General features: G+C 36.7%; 1 long non-coding RNA gene across 3 annotated transcripts; it reads left to right on the top strand.

The window, feature by feature from the left end:
- The first annotated feature begins 6 nt into the window (after nt 1-6).
- On the top strand, nt 7-23,544 carry LOC104911159. Of its 3 annotated transcripts, none has more exons than XR_793679.3 (4): nt 7-808; nt 1,275-1,472; nt 2,764-2,828; nt 21,915-23,544. It is a non-coding gene; the product is annotated as an uncharacterized LOC104911159 (long non-coding RNA). The 3 variants fall into 3 exon arrangements; XR_002115234.2 differs by lacking the exon at nt 21,915-23,544 and adding an exon at nt 15,712-16,295; XR_793678.2 differs by lacking the exon at nt 21,915-23,544 and having other exon boundaries at nt 2,764-5,536.
- Nucleotides 23,545-24,907: the final 1,363 nt, after the last annotated feature.

The following is a 24,907-nucleotide window of genomic DNA, read 5'->3' as shown; positions in this document are numbered from 1 at the left end:
GTCCGGTGCTGCCGGCGGTACGGCACGGGCGGCTGGGGCAGAAGTGTGCGCGGCCGCAGGGCGGGTACCGAGCTGAGATTCTTACATCGACAGTTACCGGTTTAAAGCTCTTGTGCTCAGCTGCACCCTCTTACCGTCCTTACAGTTTAACTGCTAGATTTCCTAAGCACTTGCACTATTAATTGTCCCATTTCAGCCGTTCATTCCTCTCACTTCAGAGAAGAAATGACCCGACAATAAAGCTAAAAGTCAAACTCATTGCATGTAACTTAAGAGTGTGACCAAAAGGTGTTGTACTGAGAAACACGGGTACCTGAGCAGCAGGAAGACACAGGGCACCCAGGCTTTGTTGTTATGAGAGCTCTGTTTGCGTGTGGAAGTTATTTCGGCACCAAAATGCCATCATACCTCATGCTGAGACACGGGCAGTTCTCATAAACTGTTTCTTTAACTGGTAAGATTCAGATATTCTGAGTAATTCCTCGCCAGCAGTCAGGACACAGTTCTCTCCAGGTGTCCAAAATGATCAAATTCACCAAGGCCACAGCTTGCTGCCATTTCCTGAGGTTCATGGTGACTCTGGCTGTCACCACAGCTGCGTAGACCTACTACAGACCTGCAAGTGGAAAGAAAACCCGGCGTGCCTCTGGAAATCACCCCTGTGATTCACCGGGTGTCATTCTTCTGAGTAAGCATTGAGCTCATGTCCAGCTTGAAGATCATTGTGCTTTATGAAATACAAATACATAATGTACAGCCAAGGCCACAAGTCATGTCATCTGCAATGTTCTCTGCAGCATCTATGTTGGTAAGCCAATATCCCTGCCTGCTTCTACTTTAGACAGGTGTATCCCAGCTATCTTTGCTTTTCCTTAATTGTAGTTCCTTTGAGTTTATGCACATGTATACACTCATAGACAAATGGGGCTTTGGTGAAAAGAGTACTCTCCAGCTTTTTGATCAGGAGTTAATCCATAAGCAAATCTTACACAGCATTATACAAAAATACATTTGCAACTTACCTGTACAACATCCCGAAGTGCTGATCCATGAATGTAACATTCTCCAAGCAACATGCCCTCCTATTGTGAAGTAGGTTCATACCTGGTCTGTGTCCAAACCAAGCTTGCTCCACTGAAGGGCAAGATAATCCTTTTTTTTTCTTCTCAGAGCTGAAGTAGACAACTACTTTATACAACTTCTGTTGTCATTCATGCATTCTTCCAGTAGCTTTCGCCTAAATCTATTTTATTTATATCTCTGTGAAATCCCAGGCCAATTACAAAGGTACTCAAGTGTCCTGATGGAATGGCGAGTGAGGAAGTTCCCTGGTGGTGACAGAGGGCCCTGCAGGATGGTGGGGTCAGCAGATGTTGTTAGGAAGGCAAGCCGGACAATCCAGTGTGGAATGCAGCTCCAGAGAAGGAGAAAAGATTGCTAATACAACTGGAATGAAGGACAGCATATAGAAAGTATGAAAACCCTCTGCTGGATCAACTTACATTATGCAAACAAGTAGTAATCAAAATAATTGGGTTTAATAAGTTTTCTTCAGTTAGAGTTGTTAGCAATTTTATGTGGAAAAATAATAATAATTAAAAGGTGATATGCCAAAGGTGGGGCTATCGTGTGTGATCAGCTTATACAAATAGCATCCCTATTGACAGCATCATTTAAATGTGCTTCCCTATTATAACTGAAGTTTGTAGCTGTTAAAATGCCTTTTCTTAGCAAGAAATTTGACCTCTGTTGAAGATAGTAGAGCACTGCTAGTGTCTCGTTCCAAGCTTGGTTCAGAATTTTCATCAGGGTTATCTAGAATTTGATTGTTTTCACTACCTTACCAAAGGTTTCTATTCTTAGAAAACTTCAGTGTTAGTGTAGATTTTGATCTGATAACCCTACTGAGATTATCAGACAATGGCAATTCCCTCTGCTGTTTCCCTCCTGCAGCTTTGCCATAGGGGCCGGAGATGAAGTGTTGCCCTTTCTAAAGAAACGTGATTGATAGCAGAGTTAATATTTGTGACTTTACACTTGTGTCATGATAGGAATATTTTCCTTCAGTGGTGCATGTTTTGGGACAACTCTCTGGACAGCTATAGCTTTCATCCTTACGACGGCAGAATGAGTCTTGAAATTATGAAATTGTAGCATTCAGAGAGTGCATAGCAATTAAGAGGAATTTGAATTGATTGTTTTTAAAACGTGGTTTTTAAGTCATATTGAGAAAGACTGCACTAATCTTGAGTGCTTTTGCGTTGTCAATAATGTGACTGTGAGACTCCAGCTTTTCTGTTAGAACAGAAAGTATGGAGAGCACCCAGTAGCACCTGGCTCCTTAAGTTTAGAACACAGGTTTGAATACATTATATTTTAAACACCTTACAAAGTTAGTAGCTATGCTACTAATAGGTTTAGTTATCCAATCTATCTCTATACTGAGGTTTCTGCTGTAAAGGCTGCTTCTGTTAAACACTTCAATGGCCGGTTGTCAACACTGAGCCCACTGAGGACTTCACTTACAGAAAGTCAGTGCAAATCAACTGACTCTTCTTGCATCTTGGGAGACCTTGAGCATATATAGGTCATCTTACTTTTAGAATTATGTTGCAAGACAAACTAAATACAACTGTTTCTCTTTTATCTGTATGCTTTAAACACAATGAGTGGGGAGGGATGTGTCAGTGAAAAAATGTGCAAATTTATATAAAGCAGTGTTATACACTCATCCTATGCTTAATAGTGTCTATTTTGTTACAGGTATTTGCCAGTCATGAATTCCCCACCACCCTCAGTGAACAATTAGGCTGATGATTACAGCTGCTGTGAGTCATTTTGTCAGTTTGAATGCTAAAGGTCTGTGGGATGGATTGAATGATTCCAGTCCTACTAATGATCCATGTGGGTGTGAACATGCCACATGATGGAACGTCTGTGGTTTTGAGTCTTGGAAATTACAGAGAAGGCATAGTTTGTAGGTAAAAACAATATCTTCTATTAGACCACTGGCAGTCTGAAAAAGCATGACTTGAAGAGGGTTTCTGCAGAGAACCACAGAAGCAAAAAAAGAATAGGTTTGGAGGGGACCTCAGGTAGTATTTAGTCCAGCCTCCTGCTCAAAGCATGGCCAGCTGTGAGACCAGATCAGGCTGCTGAGTGTTTTATCCAGGTTACTCTTGAAAGCCTTGAAGTCCCTTGGAGAACTGTGTAATTCAAAATTAGGAGATGGATTTGTCTCACTGTGTGTATGGATGTTGATACTTCCTGAGCCTATAAAGCAAGATGCAGTTCCCTTCACAAGCATCCCTGCTTCATTCAGATCCCAGTATGGATGTGTATGTAGTAGGGAGGGGCACATAAGGAAGCACACTGGTGAAAGATATTTTCAGCAGCTTTTATTCCAGAAGTTAGATGGCATGTAATCATTAAGGAAGGAGGACTGTAGAAGTAAAGATTTGATCTGGTGGATGAGATAGGTCTGAATTATCATTATTTGTTTGTGCAGATAATTTTCAAGTTACTTATGGACAAGTCTTGAACTTTCAACTGCAACTAACTAAAAGATAACTAAAGGATTGAACTGTTAGATTTCTGGTTTTCATCTAGAAGACTTCAAAAGAATGGAGTAAAATGACTTGTTTAAGTAAAACCAGACTTGTTTAAGTAGCAAAACATCAGGTCTAGTAAGCTAGGAAATGCTATTAGCTGATAGAATTCTTCTGAATAGGATCACACTTGTTTTTTTGTGTGGCTTTGAGGCTCTGTCCTGAAAATAACATCTTGGCCTTTCTATTGAGTAAATACTTAAATGTTTTTCTATTTAAAAGAATGCAATCAGCAAGCATTGATTGTCTGCCTACAAGTAAACTACCTTGCATCAATGTCCGGCCATTTCAGAAGTAGTCAACATCTTTGAGATATTATGATACAGTAACATTCAGTGAAACGTAATGATTTTACTAACTGAAATCAGTGTTCTGTACTGCTAAAACAAGACGTACTCTTAATTCTGCCATACGAAGCCTATTTGTACTGTGAGTCCAGGAGCAGTTTTCCTAACATCTATTCCCTTACAGAAGTCTATAACAAAATTATTTTCCTTTACAGTCTTTCAAAATTAACGTATTTTATTAGTTTTGATTTAGGTCAACAGGATGCTTAGATGTAAATAAATTTATGAGTTGATTTTGATAAGAATTGCACAAAAACAAATCTCCTTCCCTATACCCCACATGCCCCCCACAAAACCTCAATCACGCTGCAGTATCTTTTTTTTTCCTTAAAATGTGTGTGAAATATGGATAGATGAGGTGAAAAACATCTGACACCCTTGAACAAACTACTGTCCAGAAATGGTGAGACTCAAAGCACAGAAAGGAAAAGCGTAACAATACTACTAAGAATGCCTCTTAGTTCACCATCTGCTTAAAAGAACAAAACAGCTGCTTAAACAGGATGTAGATAACATCATCCCCTATGTCCCTTTGTAAACATTTTCCAAGGAGACAGTGATTAGCTACTTCCTTTACAGGATATCTCTTGGTCAGCACCAAGAGCAGAGACTGTTTATTAGAAATATAGAAGTGAATTGTTTTAACCTTTTTAAAGTACTTTCACGGATAAATTGTTGTGGCTCAGACAGTACCTTTGAAAGCGTGACAGGATGAAAGCTGGGCTCAGTGAAATGTGGGTTTTTTGGTGTTTTGGCTGTGTGGTTTAATGTAATACTTAAAAATTCTGTTTTTCAAATACCAACTCAAATTGCAGTGATCCTTTGAATAGGAAAGAAATGTAGATACACGATTTCCATCAGACAGAGTTGATTCAAAAGGTCCAAACACAATGCACAAAATCAGATTTTGCTTTTGCGGAGCTGAAGGCCAGTATTAATGATTTTGCCCACTCTATTTGCCTTGACAAATTTAAGTGGTAGGGATTGTGTGAAGAAGGAAGACTGACAGATAAGGAGAAAGAAGTAATCACAGAGGTTTCACAGGATGATGGGTGTTTTAGGAATGGTTTTTCTCTGCCCTTTGCTGCCTTTCTGATCTTATAAGCAGGGCAGAAAACATTTCCAAGGGGATTTTGTCCTGAAGTACAAGCTAGAGCTGATTTGAACTTAACACTGATTGAGTGCTGAATGTAGGTGGACATAATGCAGTGCGTCAGTAAGTTCCAGATTCCTCCTCTCCTAAGGGACCACCTTTCCTTTTGTATTGCCTTAGGGGAAATGCTCTTTTCCCTTCCAATCTGGTTTTGCTTACTTCTCCCTCTTCTCCTCTTGGTGTACTCAATATGAAACAACTGAGGAAGAGTGGAAGCTAGAGAGCAGGAGAGAAAAAACATCTTCCCCTAAACACACCCCAGCACACTGTGGAGCTCTTGGTGCTGGAGATCAGCAGAACAGGGTTGTGAACAAAGGTAGAGTGGCTAGAGTTAATGCCAATGGTTGCCAAGGGCTTTCTGTCATCTGTTGTTACTGATACAAGAATTAATGGAAAGTTGGCCATTATTACAAAAAAAAAAAAAAAAAGGCAATTGCTTAGCCATGGGCTGAACTTGATAAGTATTGCGTGTATGTATATGTGATCTAGGACAATCATGTTCTCATGAAGGGATCATAAGATCTGTTCCTCAGTTTGCTGGAATTAAAAGACACTTTATAACAAATTACGTTGGGAACAGGATCAGGCAGATGAATACAGTATTGTACATTTTGTGTGAACAAAATTGCAACAGTCTATTGTGGCTACATTTAAGATGAATAAAGATGAATACAGGTCAATTGTCAGCTACCTGGATCTAAAGTCCTGCAAGTTTTTCCTCAACTGCTAAAACCTTTTCCTGCATGTCCTGGTTTATGTCTCCTTACCTTTCTAGGTTTAAAGCTCCATGAATTACTTCCTGTTATAAAGAACTACTCAGAATAACAATATAGTTGAATGACAATATTATCAAATAATAGTATTGTCAAACATTACTGTCACTTTCTGGATTAAAAACATTGTCAGTTGCTGGCTTCAGTTTTAATCAGAGAGTGTAGCTGTAATAGCTGTAGCAATACTGAAAAGAAGGTAAATGCAAATATATACCCAAATATTCACTAGTATATCAGTTTTATGATTTGAAGATATTTTGGCACTAGTTCAGCAAACACATGTAAACCCACTCCTCTTACAGGCAGGGAGAGGCATCGTCATATGCTGAAAATTGAACTGGTTTAAATAAAATCCTTACTTGCTTTGAACAAGTCAAGGAGCAACATTAAGGGGTTCCTACATAGCCCCAGCTCAAGTACGTTTTTAGGTTAAGGATCTTCTACTTTCATTACAGCTGTATTTGTAAACATTCAACTTAGAAAACAATGCATAGTTGTCTATATATCCTCAGCGCCTTCAGTGCTAAGATTTCTGGCAGTCAGGCTACAAGCAGGCTAGGTAAAGTGTCCGAAACTTCTAGTAGCTCCAACTGGAATTTGTGTGTTTGTTTTTTAAATTGTCAGTTTACAGCTTTTGTTTTGTCCTTTCAATGATTTGTAAAAAAATATATAATTAATTGTATCTTTCTTTAATACTTTGGAGTGTTTCTAAAATCCAAAGGTATCAATCTGAAAAGTGAGGTCTTACGACAACCTGGAAATAACCTGTTAGTGAAATGTAGGGATTCTGGTACCGTCTGAACATGATTGCTTGGGTGTGTTTTCTGTTTTCCTATCTACCTGTTCTATTTTATCTTCTTGGGAATTTTGGAGGGCGGTTGTCAATGTTTGTTCAGGGTGACTAACAGGTTTTAAAAAGGGATTTGTGCTATTTCCTTGTCAAATGCAAGCATGTTTCAAGATTTGAGCTTAAGCTTAGTAGTATCAATCTTTAAAAAGTCAGAAAACAAAGAGGAAGAGGGAAAAACATTGACAATAAATTGCCTGACTAATAAGTCAGAGTAACTCAACTAGTATACTCTAACGCAGATTGCTTTACATCACATTTAAGAGCACGTCAAACATTATTATTCTCAGTGCTAATTGCATCAGCTACAGCATATTATTTGAAAGTATGGACAAAATTTTAATACTGTTTCCACAGTAGAGGGAAATGACAATAATGAAAGAAAAATGTGCATAAATGAACGTCAGATTCTACCAATATTCAAATAATGGTTTTACAAGGTGTAAACTAATTGTATACAGACAGCAAAGCCATTTAAAATCTTTTATCTCAGTCTGTTGTGGCAATGAAAAAACAGTTCATCCTCTACTGAGGATTCATTTTGCCCTACCAAGGAGCAGCACTCATGTGCCACGGTGGCTTAACATTATACCGGAAGTCAAGCACATGTAGATGTGTTAAACCATTTCATTTTCATGCAGATTTTCTAAATTGTGCTACACTGATAATTGTGGTGATGATGCTGAAATTAACAGATGCAATTTGATTATATTTCATATGCTTAAATAAGAAATTTTTCCATGGGTGCTGTGTAAATCACAAAACAGGTTTGAGTATAATGCATGAAACTGAAAAGGACAGTTCTTTTATTATTTTTTTTTTCATGTATTACTCTGCGTGCCTGCATTTACATATATGTAGTTCAGGTTAACATGCTGCCACATTTTCAAGCATTGCATGCATGTATCCCTCAACACTGTTTGTACCATCTACCTGATCCTCCTGTTCCCTGAAATTTAATTTCAGTGTTTTTGAAAACATCAGGGATATGAGGAAATTCAGGTCACCCAGCTATCCAGCAAACTTATCTCAGTCGTATGGCTTCTATATTTCAATTTTTCCCCTATTTATGTATTGATTACAAGATGTTGTTTTCTGTTCATTTTTAAAAATTTTTTAGTTTTAATTTCATTTTATCAGTTTTGAAAATAATGTCTTCTTCATTTTTTTTAATTTCTTTTTATTTCATGTTTATTTTTGGCTCTCACAAAAAAATACACTTAGCAAGACAACTATTCAAAAAGAAATGTTTGGCAAGACAGTTACTTTGATGTGACTATATTCTGAAAAACAACAAAATCTCCCTTGTCTATCTTTTGACTGATTAAATACTATGCTTAAGTTTAATCCATTCGATGTTTTGATACTTTAGATATTGCGTAAGAGGATAATTTTATTTGATGCTTTTTAATTTTTTAAAATGATTATCAGCTGTTTTTTATCACACTTGTTAAATGAGATGATAATTTCTCAAAGTTTTAATGTTAATGTACTAATGGACATCTCAATCCACAGAGAATTTTGTCTTTCAAACTCTTTAGATTCAATTTAAATTCTTAATATCCTGATACAGCTGCTTCCTCACCCTGGTGGCATTTCTATTCCACGACAGAATTGCAAGTACTCAGCAATGCTGTTCCATCTCAGCCTCATCAAAGTCTATCAGCTGTTTGATTCTGAGTTTGCTGCTGAAAATCTTGATCCAAGGAGTACATAGTACTAAGTACTAAATACTAAATAAAACAGAAGTGGAACTCAGTTTTTTCCTCTCCCAAGAAAGTGTTTTGATAGTTGGCCACGTTCATGTTTGTAGTCCCTGTGGTTTAGTGGTTCTTTAATTATTGAAGAGGGGAGAGAGAGAGAGCACTCTTCCCTTTTAAATATCCTATAGCATGCCATTTAAGACATTTTTCCACTGAGATGTGGGAGTTAAGGTTTGAATTTCCATAAACAGTGGAAGGAATTGAACTGAGGCATCTCATATCCTAGGAGAGTGCTCTAACATCTATGCTATTTAAATACCTTATGAATGCATTGCAAATGGTGTTGCCTTCCTTGCCCTTTGAAAGGTAAGTCTCAAGAGTCTATCCAGAACCTAAAGGAAAAGAACTACTTTCTTTCAGCAAAGACTACTAATGCACTTCATGTGTTGTAAGTCAAGATAGAATCTCTCACTAGGAATTATTTACCTATACTAAGCTGCTCCCGGCTCAGAATGCAGCCTGTTGTAAATCTGAGTGATTTAAAATTATTGGTTCTGGTTCTGTGGCCAAGCACCTTAACTTGCATGTTATTGCTTATAACATCTAGTTAATGCTATGTTTTTATAGATCTGAGCTGCGAGACACTCAAGGTAACAAAAGAAAGCTGTGGAAGAGCAAAATACCGAATTTAGATGTCAAAAATCTTAACCAAAAATCATCCTCCCTCTATCACATATTTCATCAGAATCCAATAGATAAGTCATAAGCATGCTATTGACCTATGCTCCCACCTTTCCTTAATTACTGCACTTTCTTGCATTGCAGTTGTATTATTACTGTTTGAAAGTACCACCCTCTTTAAATGCGTAATTGCAGTGATTGTGCAATCGTCGTTATCTCTATTCATTACTATAGCAACTGGAATAAAAACATTCTTCAGCCCTTCCCATATAAAAAGGTCTTCACTTTCCTTCAATTTTATGCATATGCTGAGTGAATGTGTATGACACAATGGAAATTGCATGCTTTGAAGGCTGCTTAAGTTAGTGAGGGTGGAAAGTTAAATTTCCCTGAAGTACTTGTTTAAAAAAAAAGGGAAGAAAACCTTCTGATCTGCTCAGTAGGACTCAAATTAAGTAAGTGTACTACTTCTCCAGCTTCCTTCACATATTCTTGGCAAAGCATTTCAGCAGCTAGGAAGAGGAGCTAAGCAAGTAGGCAGCAAAATAAGTCCAGTATGATACAGATGCTGTATATTCTAACATTAGAACTTGAGTCTTTGCCCTCCCTAGGCTTTAATGAGACCTTGCTTACACTGATATTTTTGTAATTACAATTCCCAAACTTTGTCTAAGTATAACAACTGACAACAATCATTAGCATAAATAATCCAAATCATCTTCATCTTTCTTTCTTCTTCCTTTCTTTAAATGTAGCATCTGGAAATGGCAGGTAGTGCTTGTTTGTCTTTTTAATTAACACATTTCTTAATGCAGAGGAAAATGTGAAAACTTAACTGAAGGGATCTATATCATTCTGTTAACATCGAAACAAAAGTAGCATGATTTCTACCACAAAAAAAAATCAGGAATCTGATGATATTTGCACGCTAGCTACAGTCTGACCTACACAATTGTTCCAGTATTTTCATAGGGCCTGTAAGAATTACATTATCTTTGAGATGTGTCAAACCTTGTTACAATTTGCCAACAGGTTGAAAAGCTACTACTTGAATTCATGTGCATGTACCCATACGCAACCACTGTGATTGCACAAGTTTCATTTCCTTAGGAAACCAGGCTGGAAACAGAAGGCAAAAATAGGGAACTCAAAACTGTATTCCAGTACAATATACCACATACTCTAGTTAGTGAATAGATTGAGTTCTTCATTTCTCCTGTACAGGCAAAAAGCGGTAAAATCCACTGCCTGTTGGATTTCAATGCAGTTAATGTTGATTCCATTGTTTGTCATTAGTTGTGTAATCCTAGTTAAATTCTCGCCCATTTCTCCTTTTGCCTGCTTAAACAAAATTTGGTCAGGCAGGAGCAAGTGCTTTCTCCATGTCTCTGGAGTGCTTAACATGTTGCTGCCCACGAAAGAATCTGAAGATGACGAGAAACACACAGGCTGCATTTCTCTAATTAATAATCATACAAATTGCCAGAACAGAAACAATATCTGAGGTTTTCAGTAACCAGTACATCAAAGAGAGGTGTAGGCAGCTAACTTTTTGAAATCAACATACAGATCAAAGGAAATTTATTATTGATTTTGTCGACAATTCTAAACTTGGATTTTTTTTTTTTCCTGGATCATTTAAAGCAGATAAATAAACAATTAAGCTAAAGGAAGCAAATAAATAAATAAATAAATAAATAAATAAATAAATAAATAGATATGGAGGATGAATCCAATTACTAGTTTCTTCTACTCTGAAGAATAGAATTGGGTAGAATAGGATAGGACTTTTAAGCAGATATCTCTTTGGCTTCTTTGAAAAGCACGGGAATCATATGAGTTAGTAATGATCCCTCTTATCATTTCTCCTGTTTCTGAACTGAGAATCAATGCTACATCAAGAAACTCTGGCTGGTTTTGATGTTACTGATGGTACAAGTGCTGATAACTGTAGCAGAGGTCTTGAAGTGAGCTAAAAAGAGTCACAAATGCCTGGCCTGCTCTGCACCTTACTGTAAACAGCCTGAGGGTTGGGTTCTGTGATAAAAGAGTAAGCCTACACCACGCCCTAGATTCAGTTACATGAGAAAGGGTGACACATTTTCATCCACACTGCCTCTTTGATGCTGTTTACCTTTACTTTCCCTTCAGTTCAAACTAAAATACTGAATTTGTGCCTCGGGTTTAGCAGCTCTAAAATAAAAGTCCTAAATTGTTTAAAAATCATCCTTGACGTAAGTCTGAGACAGTTTCATTGTCTACGAAAATTATGCTCTGAATTAATGCAAAAATGATATCCCAAATTCTGTGCAAATTTTGAAAAACAGTCAAGGAAACCTAATCTTAGTTCATACTAGAAATCCATTCTCAGTTTGTATTAAATCAGTAACAAGATTTATACTGGGAAAGCCATCTCCTTCCTCCAATACTTTTAGATCTCCTTATAAGAAGGCAGAGTCACTAGATGCCCTCCTTTGCTTCACTCTTTATTACTAAGACTGTCCCTTGAGAATCCCAGGCCCTGGACATAAGAGCCTGGGGAAAGGAATATTTCCCCTTGGTCAAATAGGATCTGATCAGAGATAATCGAGGCAAATTCAGTGCATATAAATCCATGGAGCTCATTGGGAGGCACCTATGAGTGCTGAGAGCTGGCAGAAATGATTGCCAAGCAGTTCTCTATCAGCTTTGAAAGGTTGTGGGAATGGGAGAGATGCCTGAGAACTGGAGTAAAGGCAGTGTCACTCCAGTCTTCAAAAAGAGCAAGAAGGAGAAACTGGGAAGCTACAAGCCCGTCAGCCTCACCTCTGTCCCTTGGAAGACGCTGGAGCAGCTTATTCTGGATATAATTTTCAAGCAAGTCAAAGAACAGAAGTTTATCAGGAATGGGGAACATGGATTCACCAAGGAAAAATTGTGCTTTGCCAGTCTGGTAACCTTCTACGATGTCATCACATCTGGCTGGGTACATGAGGGGACAGCAGTGGATGTTGGCTATCTTGACTTCAGCAAGGCTTTTGACACTGTCTCCCATAACATCCTTGTGGGTAAACTTAGGAGGTGTGGAATTGATGAGTGAACAATGAGGTGGACTGAGAACTGTCTGACTGACAAAGCTCAGAGATTTATGATCAGTAGCACAGTCTAGTTGGTGGCCTGTACTATGTTCCTGAGGGGTTGATACTCAGTCTAGTCTCATTCAACATCCTCAACAGGAAGTGAGCAGTGGAAGTTCCATCTGAACACAAGAAAAACTTTTTTACTTAGAGGGTGACAGAGTACTGCAACAAGCTGCCCAGAGAGGTGGTGGAGTCTTCTTTTGTGGAGATAATCAAAATCCACCTGAGTGCTTTCCTGTGTAACTTGCTGTAGGGAACCTGCTCTAGCAGGGGGGTTGGACTAAATGATCCCCAGAGGTCCCTTCCAAACACTACAGTTGTAAATCTGTAATTCTGTGGTTCTTCTTGTGCACAATGTGTTTTAAAGGCCTGTTTTGCTTTCATACAAATTTCCAGTACTCAGAAACATCTGATTAATTTTTCTGGTTAGTAATTAACCAGAATTTGTTCTTGATCCACAAAAGGAATTTTAAGAAAAACTTTTACAAGACATGCCTAGAACACTGTGCATCAATTAGCAGCTGAATACTTAGGAGAAAAAAAATCCTTGAGATGGCATTAATTCATCCCCTGCAAATTGGCATGAAACAAAAGTGTTGACTACAATTATGCTGAAGCATACAGGCTGGAAAAAAAAAGTATAGAAAAGCAAATATGTTGTATGTGCTAGGAATGTGAAAACAGTCATTGAAGAATTCATCAACGGTCTTTCAACCTCAAATCTTGTTTAATATAAAACATTTGATACTTCAAGCATGTTGTTAAGTGAAAAAAAAAGCAATTTTTCACTTTTTGCTTAAGCAAACATCTCTATAATGTGTTCTGTAGACTTTATAATAGTTTGTTTTATACTCAGACTGCAGCTTAGGAAAAAAATCCCAAGTAGTTGGAATTTATCCTGGTAATGTATGTAACAGTACTGTCATGAAATCTTTTCAGGTTTCTTATGTGGAAAGAACTTTGGGATATAATTCTGATTCCCACTTGTTTGTTTGATTTTTTTTAAGTGCATCATGATGAACTATGAAGCAGCACATTGTGCAGATTGTGTACTAGAGTATGTTTTTTACTGGAATAGTTAATGTCTCTTTATATTAAAAATCAGAACTGAGAAACTGATATCAAGAAAGGTGTATAAAATATATTGCATGGATATTTTCCGTAACTTAAGTATACGACATTTTTACCTACACAGTTTTATGTGGAAAAGGGAAGACTTTTTTAGGTTCTGGGCAGGATAAAGTAGATATGTCTTCAGAATAAAGCCTATTACACTGTGTGATTTTTTTCCCTGACTCTTTTCCCTTGCTGGCACACTCTGTTAGCGCTGTTGCTTGCATATAACTGTTTTTTATCTTTATTTCTTGCTTCTGTTAGCTTTTTCTGAGGATCAGTGCAAAAGCAGTACTTCTTATGTGCACATGCATTTTAATATATACTTCATATCTTCACCTTAGAACTATACAGTCTTTTCTTATGCATGTCACTAAGTACTTTCATTCAGAGTATAGCAAGTGGTGCAGTAAGATCTAAGCTGTGCTTTTTATGCTGTTGTTTAATTTTATGTGTCCTGAAAAAGAATGTGTTTAAGGAAGACTAAAACTGCAAAATAATCCCTAAGTTTGTATAAGTCCTCAGAACAGTGTCTAGGTAAACATGCATTATTAGATAGTCTTTACTTAAATAAGAGCATGTTATTTCTGCAAGACTCCTGCCCAATGACTGTGCCCTCAGTGCACCTGATAATCAATGCTCATTAATCAGTAAGGGTACTGTAATGCGAGGGGGGAAGTTAGCTGGGAGGAAGATTACAAGTAGCACTGAAAGAGCCTTGTTACTGGAGCATATCTGGTGGACTGGTGGAACTCTTCAGGGGTAAGTCTTCAAACAAACTCTGTTCAGTAATATCATTACAAAGATTAGTCTGGAGATAAAAATGCATGATGATCGAATTTGCCAATAACAAAACATGCATCTATTGTTAATAGAGAAGAAGACTGCAAGATTCAGGAAGAACTGGGTGACTGTAAGGACTGAAATTAGGGATATAAAAGAAAAATTGGATAGTGTATAGCGCAAATACCATCCAGTGCTAAATCAGAGAGTTTCTGTTGTTAGCATGCTGATTGTAAACAGCTGTGGAGGGGACAACTGCAGTGGGTGATTGATCACAATGATTATAAGTCACAGGTACAGCCCCAGAAGAGACAGGTGTATTAGATGAGATTGATTACCATAGTGCTGGAAATCAGTTGTAGTTTTTGATGTGCAGGAGACTTCTCATCTATGGTATTTCTTTGAATCTGAAAATATTAGCACAAGAACAGATATCATCTGCTCCTGTGTAAATTCAGACTGAACTCTAGAAGTTTTCTGGCAAATTGACCTGTGAAACCTGGAGATGGTGGGGTTATGACTTCTCATATTTTGGGCAAGCAATCCAATAAGCTTAAATCAAACTTTGAGCTTTTGGGGAAAAGATTATATGGTTGATTGCAATTGCAGGAAAATAGATTTTGTGATATACATCGTAGAACCATAAAATATTCAGACAAATTATGAACAATAAGCTGTTTTCTGCAGCATGTTGTTCTGTGCATTATATACAGCTCACTGCAGTCTATATTGAGTACAGAACAACTAGCTTCCTTTTTATAACTGTTGCTGTTACTTAATTCATTTTAGTAAAGATTGAATGAAAGATTGTTTATGTTGTATATATGCAATACCAAAGTATTGAGAGTAAAACTCAGACAGTTAAATTAGGTACTGCTGGGTAACTACAACCTATTCTTCACAATATTTAGAAATTTGTATTTGAATAATATTTGCCAACTCAGCTGAGAGAAATCAGCTCTTTTGCAATTCAGGCCACAGGTGCCTTTTCGTATGTGCCCTGAGGGATACTTAGATTTAGGAACTGTATGGAAGAAGTAGTTTAAAATAAAATTCTCCATTATGTTCTCCAGTGTTAAGTTCTGCTGTAGCAGATCCTGTTTGTTTTCACCTGAGATGTTCCTTGCGAGTAGAGGTGTTTATCCAGCAGTATTTCAGCTCAAGGTGACTGTTAAAACATTTAAAGAAACTGAAACGATGCTGATATACAACTTATGCAAAATACATAACTATACAGCGTTGTTGAATTAATACCATTCTTTAAGTGTTCTGCCAGGCACTATTTTTATCCCGAGTCTGGGTTTAGAGAACTACTCCCACAGACTCCAATTCCAATACGCAGGATTTCAGTGGTAATACCAAGCTAAGGCATTTTTGTCTTGCCTATGCCTGGCCGTTGGCTACTCCAGCACTGCAGCTCACATCTGCCCTGTATGTCTACAGCTGGTAGGGGGACCGTGCTGTGCACTAAGTCAGTCAACAGATCTGATCTTTTTGTGCACGTTTTCTTTTTTCTAACCCAAGTCAGTTCAATCATCCAGTTCACAGAATGACTCACAAACTGTTGTTCTTGGTTTCACCTAGAAGAGGCACATGCCCTACCACCTGTGCAGGAACAAACAACCTGAAAAGTACCTTGAGATGCTGTGTCACAGAACAAAGGCTCCTGGGTACATCTGCTTGGGACATGGAATGTGTGAACTTTCCTTGGGAAACAAGAGTTCTACTGTGAATAGATATTTGGTGAATAGGCTGTAGTTGTTCTGAAATGTAAGCAAATCCACACCCTCATCTTGGTGAATTTAGCAAGGGAAGGAAGATGGCTTTGATATCTAGTGGTACGTTAATAGTTTGATACTGTTATTTCATCTTCTCCATCTAGAGAAGATAAGAAAATAATTTAGTGCATTTTCTCCTAATTTTACTACCAGGAATGGTTTCATTAAGTTAGCTGAAATACACAGAAATCTGCTAGCTGGTAGCAAGTAGTGGCTTGGAAAAATTCTGCTCTAATAGATGATGCTTGCTAGTTTTAAAAAGGAGAGAGTTGAAAATTATAAGGATATACAAATTTGGTAATATTGTTTCTGAACTGTTGTCTTACTCTTTTCTTTTATGCTCTGCTTTTATTTTGACACAGCCTGTATGAGCACCTAAAAAAAAAAGAAGCTATGATACATAATAAAAGTGAGCTTCTGAGAAATCTGTGCCTGTCAAGTAGTGATTTTATGAAACCCAAGAAAAAAATAGAGCATTAATCTCATCACCAACTACCAGTTTCTTCTTTATTTCAAATAGCTTCTATTTAATCAGAATTCCTGAACAGTCAGACCCGAACTTTTCTCACACAAAGCTGTTTCAGGTTGCACAGGTGCATTTGATAATTGTTTCCCCTCAGATGTCTGTTGAAACCTTGGGTTAAATTTAGAATTTGTATGTTAATGGATTTCATGTTGAGATAAATTATCATGCTTACCTGCCACATGGTTTCACGAAGGGGGCCATTCTGCCTTTCTTACTGTTCCTTTCAAAGAAATTTTTAAAAATCTGGTAATTTTAGCGGATGAGCTAATTATAATGAAAAATTTATCTTCCTTTTTGCATACAGTTCTCATAGATATCACATAAGACGTAACTGCCAATAAAGCTTTACTCAGTGTTGAGCAGTGAGTGATCAGTCAAGGAATTGCCCTTCAAGTTATTTTAATTATGGAATCTGGAAATGACAACTTAAGGATGAAACAGTGCTCCAAATTTATTGTCTATTCATATATTGCTCACCAGCTTCCTTGATAACTCAGCTATGGTCTCATACTGAGTATGAGAAACTCACCTGTGACAGTGATTTCAAATGAGTTAGCTAACCTAACTCAACTGTAAATACTATAAGCTATCAACATTGCAACAGCTAAGAGTCTTTCACGCAGTTGTGAGTTTATGATTTAGAAAGCACTTAGTTCTGGTTTGAAGATGAAGTAAAAAATGAAAATGTAGATTTGAATCATAAATTCTGCAAGTGCTTTTAAAAATATTGAAGCATCGTAAGTCAGATTCTCAGTCCAGGATTTGTGTACAGGAATACCAGCTGTACTTTAAGGAGTAAGGGATGAAAGCTTTTAATGGAATGAAAAATCATTTTCTCTCATTCTAGCTAAAACTGCAGTTTCCTGTGAAGTGAAAGTTACATTTCTTTAGCAGATAAACTCTACCTTTCTGTTTGTATGGCATCTAACATCTGATGAATAAGACTAGAAATTTTGTAAAGAAATTCTACAAAGGAAAAAATCTATTTAAGTCATTGAACAAACTAGCAGACAGGCAAAGGAGTAGAGATCCATGCTGCATACATCACTGAGTAAGGAATATGAAAACACATTTCTTACTGAAACAGTTCCCAGGCATGTGTTCACCTAATGTAAAAATTATTCTATTAGACATGTAACATTGGTTTCAAATCTTTCTCTTCTGTGTTCTCCCTCTCCTTTCAAAGCAGTAATTTATTTTCTGTCTTTTAAGAAGTCAATAATGTGTCCTTTGCTATATAAACAAATAAATTATTCACACTTTAAAGGAGGAAACAACATCACAGCAAAGGAGGAGGAAGGAACTACATTGCTTCCTTATTATGAGGTAGCATGCCATGTGTGGCGAATGGGAGTCTATAGCCTTCCTCCAGAATCTATGCCCAACTACTTCCATACCTTCTATTCTCCGTGATTCACTGGTTACTCTAAACTGAACTGCCTAAGCATATAAGTAGTGCTTGTAATTTAAATATCAACTAATCTATCACTCTTACGCTCTATCCTACTCTCTGAGGAAATTATTCTAATTGCTGTATTTATATATGTATATATAGTTAATTGGAATACAGGTGTGTATATATACACACACAGGAATGACCAGGGTTGCAAACCTCCACCTTGCTCTTAGATGAACACCGTAAACAATTAGGTGCATCTCTTGCTGACTGCATGAGAGTGCACACGACAGAATGTTATTTTCTTGTAGAGTGTCGAAAAGCAAGGCAAGAACACATGCCCTCTGTTCTGAACTACTTTCACTTTCACAAGAAAAAAACATAAGATATATATTTGTAACAGAAAAAAGGCCTTTTAGTTAGAGCCTAAGCTGCACTGCATTCAGCATTTGATTACTTAATCAACAGGCAACCCCTACTATATATCTTTCAGCAGTAGTGCAAAGGAGTGATAACTTCAAAGAAGTAATTATCAGAGATTATTATGGGTAAGTGCAGGGAGTCCCAGATGTCATCACCAGTGTTTCTGAGCTTTGTGATGATTGATTAAAGAAGCAGCATGTCATTCAGCACTGAATTCCATACAGGAATAAATATCTGCAGGTTCTGAAGAGGTCTTAAATAGATCTTTTCCTATACAGCTTGGGTATCTGTTGACTTTAAAAGGTGAAGAAAGAAAAAGAACAAAAAGTTCTGTAAAGAAATGTCAAAGGCTATTGGAGAAGGAGCTTTTAAAAACAGGGACAGTAGCACATGGGAAAATGGTCAGGGTCTGCCAAAAATGAAAGAGTAAGAACCAGCTGTTTGTTAAATTGAACCAACTGACTATATATCTTAAAAACAATAGCAATTCAAAATTTGAGGTCTACCTGTGAGGTGTTTTTACTTAAGTTAAAAGCTGCAATTTATAAAGAGTACCAAAGGTTTGTACTGTTTTAAAGGTTAGTTCTCTGAATTCAGTTAGTGTTTTCAGTGAAAAAAAAAATACTTATTGCTTGTGTTTAATATATGGTTGTTTTAAGGTGAAAAAAATATACAAGATTTCAGCAGGTCTGCCATTTTAGTGCATTTGAGTAAAAACTGCAAACTTCTAAGTGGCTTTGTAAATAAGAGACCATATTATTTAAACGGAAGCAGTGGTTGATATAAGAATGATCATGTTTAGGTATGTCAATATAATGTGGTTTTATATCTAATAATTGCTTTTATCATATATCTATTGCTCGATAGTATTCCCATTAAATCATTCTGTATCTATACTTTAAACTGTATTTTATATTAGGAATGGCAGCTCTGAGAACTTAATATGAGGCAAGTTTGTAAGAACTGAAGACTTTACAATGGCCTAAGATGCAAAGTATCATTCTGAACCTAGACCTACATCCTGGATTTTTGGAAATGTTTTTTCTAGTAAAAAAATGCAAGAGCACAAGTTTATAGTATCACTTGGTATTGCAGCACAGTAAGAAAGGATTTGGCATGCCGGTTCCTCTTAAGTAAAATAGACTGTGCATAATATGAAGATGAACAACGGGGCTCATTTAAAAATGATGTAAAGGGCCCATTAGGCACTTAATTCCTGGAGGCTCTGTAGAAAATTCAGTTACAAAGAATATCTAGTCTGGCCTATTGTGTTTTATTTGTAGCATAGCATCACCTGTTGGTGTTTGACCTAGTTCATAATCTCATATACTATGAACTTCATTGTTTTAACCTCATTGTTCATGTTAAAAATTACTTGGTGTATAGCTACAGTTAATTAGTTAGTGTTAGTAATTGAGGATTAAATTAATGTATTGGACTCAAAGTAAGTCTGATTGTAAAGCAGGGCATTAATCACTTGAATAAATACATTATCAATTAACTGCTGGAAAGTTTGATTTGTGATTATTTTTAAATTATTCCTAGATATTGCCATGTGTTTTATTTTATATTTCTTCTTGATGCATGTTTCAGAATTGAGTCTGTAGATAAAAATCAACATACAATATCAGAGTGTAAAATAAAAACGTTAGGAAGTAAATTCCTAATTTATTTTTCTCAGTTCTGATGTCTATTTTGTATTACTCTTTTAAGGCTGACAAATCCAGAAAGATAATATGCTGTTACGTCAAAGCCAAGATGTATAGATTTCTCAGGAAAATATATGTGCAGATTTGCATCCCTTGAGTATACACAAAGTAAAAAATTTGCAGAGTCTTTCCAGTGATGTTGAAATCTTTCAGGGTGATGAAGACACTTATAATGAATGCTACTCACTGTTTATAAAATAATAGATGAAACCAGAAAATATTCTAAAGAATATTTTTGGGGAAGTGGCAAGGAAAATCAATTTGGAAAAAAAAAAATCATGAAAAGATATATTTACTATACTAGCTCACTAAAATGCCCAAGAGTACCTACATGAATTAGGTGAATAACTAAATCTAAAAAACTGAAGCTCAGTAGAAGCCTTTCACCCTTTATACTTGATACAATGCATGTAGGGTCAAGAAACACCAGAAAAACTTTCCAAGCTCACAGGCAAACTCACAGGAGAACAGTCTGCAGGGAAGAACTGAAGTTTCGCTCTATTGTTAAAGAATGATCAATCAACTCAAAGAAAGAAAAAAGACAGGTTTTAAAAGCTTTCTTCTTGGCAAAGAGTTTGTAGAACAAGAACTCTTGTACTGGAAATTTCTTGGATGTGACCGGAAATGAGTGCATTTCTCAGAGAAGTCTTGCCTACTCTGGCACCATTGGATGACATTGTGCATGTGTAACATTAAAAAGTATTAGAATGTATTGAAATTTTTTGAAGTTTGTCATCTTCTGCTCTTTAAGGCCTCAGACTATAAAATTATTTGGAGGAACTCACTTCTGACTTGGACACTTGTATAGCAGTTACAGCTCCTGAGCCATGCTAGAGAACATGATTTCTTTATTGCTACCTCTCAAAGGAAGTGTTTATGCCTTTGTATATAATTAGTTCCACTGTGAAGAAGCTCTGAGAAAGAAAAGGCTTGGTTATCTTGTTAGACTTGTGGTTCAGCAGGGTGGAGAGTAGTGAAGTAGAACAGAATGTTTTGCACTTAGTCATAAGCAGTACTAGAGGCAATTAAAATCATTAGTATCTACTGGCTGAGTGTGGGATTCTATTACCAGTAGAAAAGGAGAGATTCGAAGCCTGATAGTGGCTTTGGAGAAAAACTACTGGGTGGAAATTCCAGCTCAATCTGAACTCTGTTCCTAGGGTCTCATTTTCCCATTAGGCAACATGATCAGAAAAATAATGTTCTGTGCAGAGAAACAATGCCTATATATCAAAATTCATAGCAACATAATAACACCAGGCCTCATAGTGATTTGAAGATCATGGTGCACTTTGCCAGTCTTGTCTGGACTGTCCTACCTACATCCATCGTAAGTCCAGATTTGATGCCTTCTGTCTTCTATCTATTCAAACTGTTGAAAGACAGACTGTGTGGGCAACATTTTTCTAGTAAAGATGGTTGCCATAATTGCAGCTGTGAAACAATAGGTCACCTCCATTGGTATGGATTTTTGAATGTGGCATGCAGGCTCCTGTTCATTGCTGGAATAAATGCATAGCTAATGGTGGTGACTATGTTGAAAACACTTTTTGTAGCGAGAGTTTTCTGTGTCAAGTAGTGGCGTTGTGCTCTTTGTATGTGTTGTAGTTTCCAAGGAAATAAACAGGAGACATTACTTTTGGAGAAATCTACATAAAACTATGTCCCATCTCAAAAATACATAAAACTATATCTCCTCACTACCACAAGTATACATGTATTGATGGTGATACAAAAATACTTGCAAAAATATATGTTGTTTTTTTCAATTCTGTAGGGCTTAGCTGATTTGATAAAGAATAATTGGAGCTGTACTGGAAATGGCTAACTTCATGTAAATCAGCATACAAACCATCAAAATGTTTTAAGTGCACTGACTTCTTGTCCTCATGGTAGGGGATTTTCCTTTTCATAGCTATGCAGGTTTTATTTAGCAGAATTATTCTCATTCTCAGTTTTAGGTCTCTAGTTTGGAAGACAAAATTGATGCTCTACAACCAATGACTGAGGAAGGCATTTCTAAGAGGCTATTCAGACCATCTGTGCTAGAAGTCATTGCTGTTCAATTTTGGGTGGCCTGGATTGCACTATGGAAAACCATGGAAGATTGTACTTTTGTCATTAATGCATACTGCTTAGAAAGCCTGTTCATCTGTATACTTAATGTAAATGCATGTGCACTGAATTGTAATACTAAAATTTCTTTCTAATGCACTGAAAAAAAAAAATAGGTATGTACTTTACAGGCATAAAACAATAAAAACCACTCTGTCATTACTGTGCTGTATTTATTTGCAGTTGAACTTGGTCTGTGCATTCTCTCATCTCTCTCCTCAATATTTATGCTTATATGGTGGCTGAGAACATAAATACATTATTTATCCTTTTAAAATTTGCCATAAAAAATAAAAAAAAAATTAATCTTGCTTAGTTTAAACTAAAATGCTTCCCAAAGTGCCAGTCACTCTGGATATTTTAGTTTCCTGTATACTTGATTTGCAAATCCAGATCTCTGTGGGTGCCCATTAGCGATGACTTAAACTATTCTTTGTGCTGACTCCTGCTGTGCATCAGGTCTGAGATATTTTGAGCATTTAGATTCAAAGAGCTCAGAAAAACTCATAGCCCCTTTCTGTAATTATTATATACTCTTCCAGTCAGCTATACTAAATCTGTTTAATCTACCAGCCCAGATCTTAGTGGTAGAAGCTGAGCTGTAGCATTCTGACTGTACTAATGGTTAGGTTACCCTTGAGATCTTTATCAGCACCTGAAGTCCCATAGTCCCTTTTCCGTGTGCATCTTCTCTTTCTGCCCTGGTTCTGTTTTGAAGCTGTCTTGCTCTTCACCATGGAGTTGTATTTTGAGGGGCAGCACATAAAGTGTCTAAGGATAAGAACTTAGGGACAGCAAGCTGTGGAGCTGCATCCCCACAGCATCCAATTGCTCAGGCCTTCACTCGCAGAAAAGCTACGAAGACACAAAGAGGAGGAGATGAAGGCAGCTGGAAAAGCAACGTAACTGACTTTTTGCCTTGACATGAAGAAAAATTCCTGAGGATGGTAAGATTCACAGACCCTTAATGAGGATATCTACATCTGTGTTTAAGGGCATCCTATCATATTTCAGAAATAAAATTCTCATCAGCATCAGACAGACCTAGCAGCTCTGAACACTTCATTGCCTAAGATAACAAAGGAAGTTTCTGAGACTGTATTTTTTTAGGTTTTAAAGTCTGAGTTATTTGCATCAATTAATCTTCACCTCTTTAATTATGGAAAAAAAGAAAAACGGTTTAATTTGGACGTCAAATACACTGACTTCTTGACTTTGAAAATGAATAAATAATAAGTCATCATCCCCAAACAATAAGTAAACAATAAATAAATTCTGCTAAATACCATAAGTACTTCTTTCTTACTTCTTACTTCTTACATAAATACCATTGCTTACTTCACATTGCGTTTCATTGTCAGTCACATAAAAGAATTATCCTGGAACCGTGTGTGTGAATCTTGGTAACTAACCTGAAGAGAGTGGGAAGGATTTTAACTTTTCAGAAATCACCAGGTGGAAAGTGACTTGGTAAAGATGACAGTTGACTGAAGAAGAAAAAAAAAAAAGACAGCTGCCTACTCTTTACCCAAATGCATGCTCTCTGGAGCAATTGAAACTGAAAATTTTAACACTAAAGGATGGAGCTTTCTCTTCTTTGTGCTATATCATCTCATCCAGCAGTATGAGCAACATACAAGAACCAGAATATCATCTTCACAGAACATGCAAGAGATATGCAAGCAGTTCAGCATCAGATGCACATTAATACTGTAACTGCTGTAAGTGGAGGACCTCTCGAAGCACAGCTTTTGTGCTGCAATTAGCTCATGGTTTTTCAAGCAGGAAATCAACTTCAGGGGTGGTGGTTTTCCTACAGCTAACATAACTAACGTAGCAATTGTTTGATCTTTGCAGGTTTTTAAATGTATGGTTTTGTATATAGTCAATGGAAAGAGTTTAGTATCTCTGTAGCTATCTCAAAATATCTCATAAAACTAGAAGTAAATGAATATAAAAATTACTGAAATAAGGACGTATTCACATTGCAGTAATTTTCTTCTACATTTGCCTATTTAAATAACTTGTGTATTTATAACAGACTGAAGATGGAAGAAATAATATGCCTACACAATAATATGCAAATAACTTTGTTTCCCCTAAAACTCAAAGGAGAGAAATTATGCTCACTTGAGGATTACAGGATGTTGGCTATTTGAAGAAGTATCTGATAGTAAAGAGAAAATTATCTAATTTGAAAAGAGGATGATCTGTCCACAGCTGGGACATGAACTGATGGAACCCATTCTTCCATTCCTGGTACTGGAAAAATTTCCTCTGAGATCAACTCATAGTCTGATTCTATTTGACATTTCTCATTTTCACTTTAACTTCTGCCTGAAATAGTTGCATATACTAGTCTTAAAAGTGCAGCATTTCTTTATTTTGCCTTATCCTTTTTATTTTTGAAGGAGGAATGGATTATAAACATTTACTTGAAAAAAAAAATACAGTGCTCACAAGATATTATAGCAATTTAAGAATAAATTAAACTTGGATGGAGCGTGGGAAGCTAGAATGACATGTAGTATTTTTACCTTGACAGCCTTTCACTGGAGGTGGAACAGCGAAAGATCTTGACACGTCTTGACACCTCCAGGTAGAAGGCAGGTAATTTATTTCAGATGCAGTAAGAATCGAAAATTAATGTAGTCACAAGACCAGAAAAAAAAAACAAAAGGCGAACTCAATATTTCCTAATTGAGTGCTGATCTTGTGTATTTTTAGGAGTAAAAGTAATTAAAATTAAAATATATTATAAAGCAACATATATAAATATTATTTATATATAAACAATTATAACTGGCTTGCCTAGTAGAGTAAAGCTGTGGAA

Source organism: Meleagris gallopavo, chromosome 5 (assembly GCF_000146605.3).
Source record: "Meleagris gallopavo isolate NT-WF06-2002-E0010 breed Aviagen turkey brand Nicholas breeding stock chromosome 5, Turkey_5.1, whole genome shotgun sequence".
Lineage (NCBI taxonomy): Eukaryota > Metazoa > Chordata > Aves > Galliformes > Phasianidae > Meleagris > Meleagris gallopavo.
Note: the sequence above shows the minus strand (reverse complement) of the source record. Positions and strands in the feature narration are given on the sequence as shown.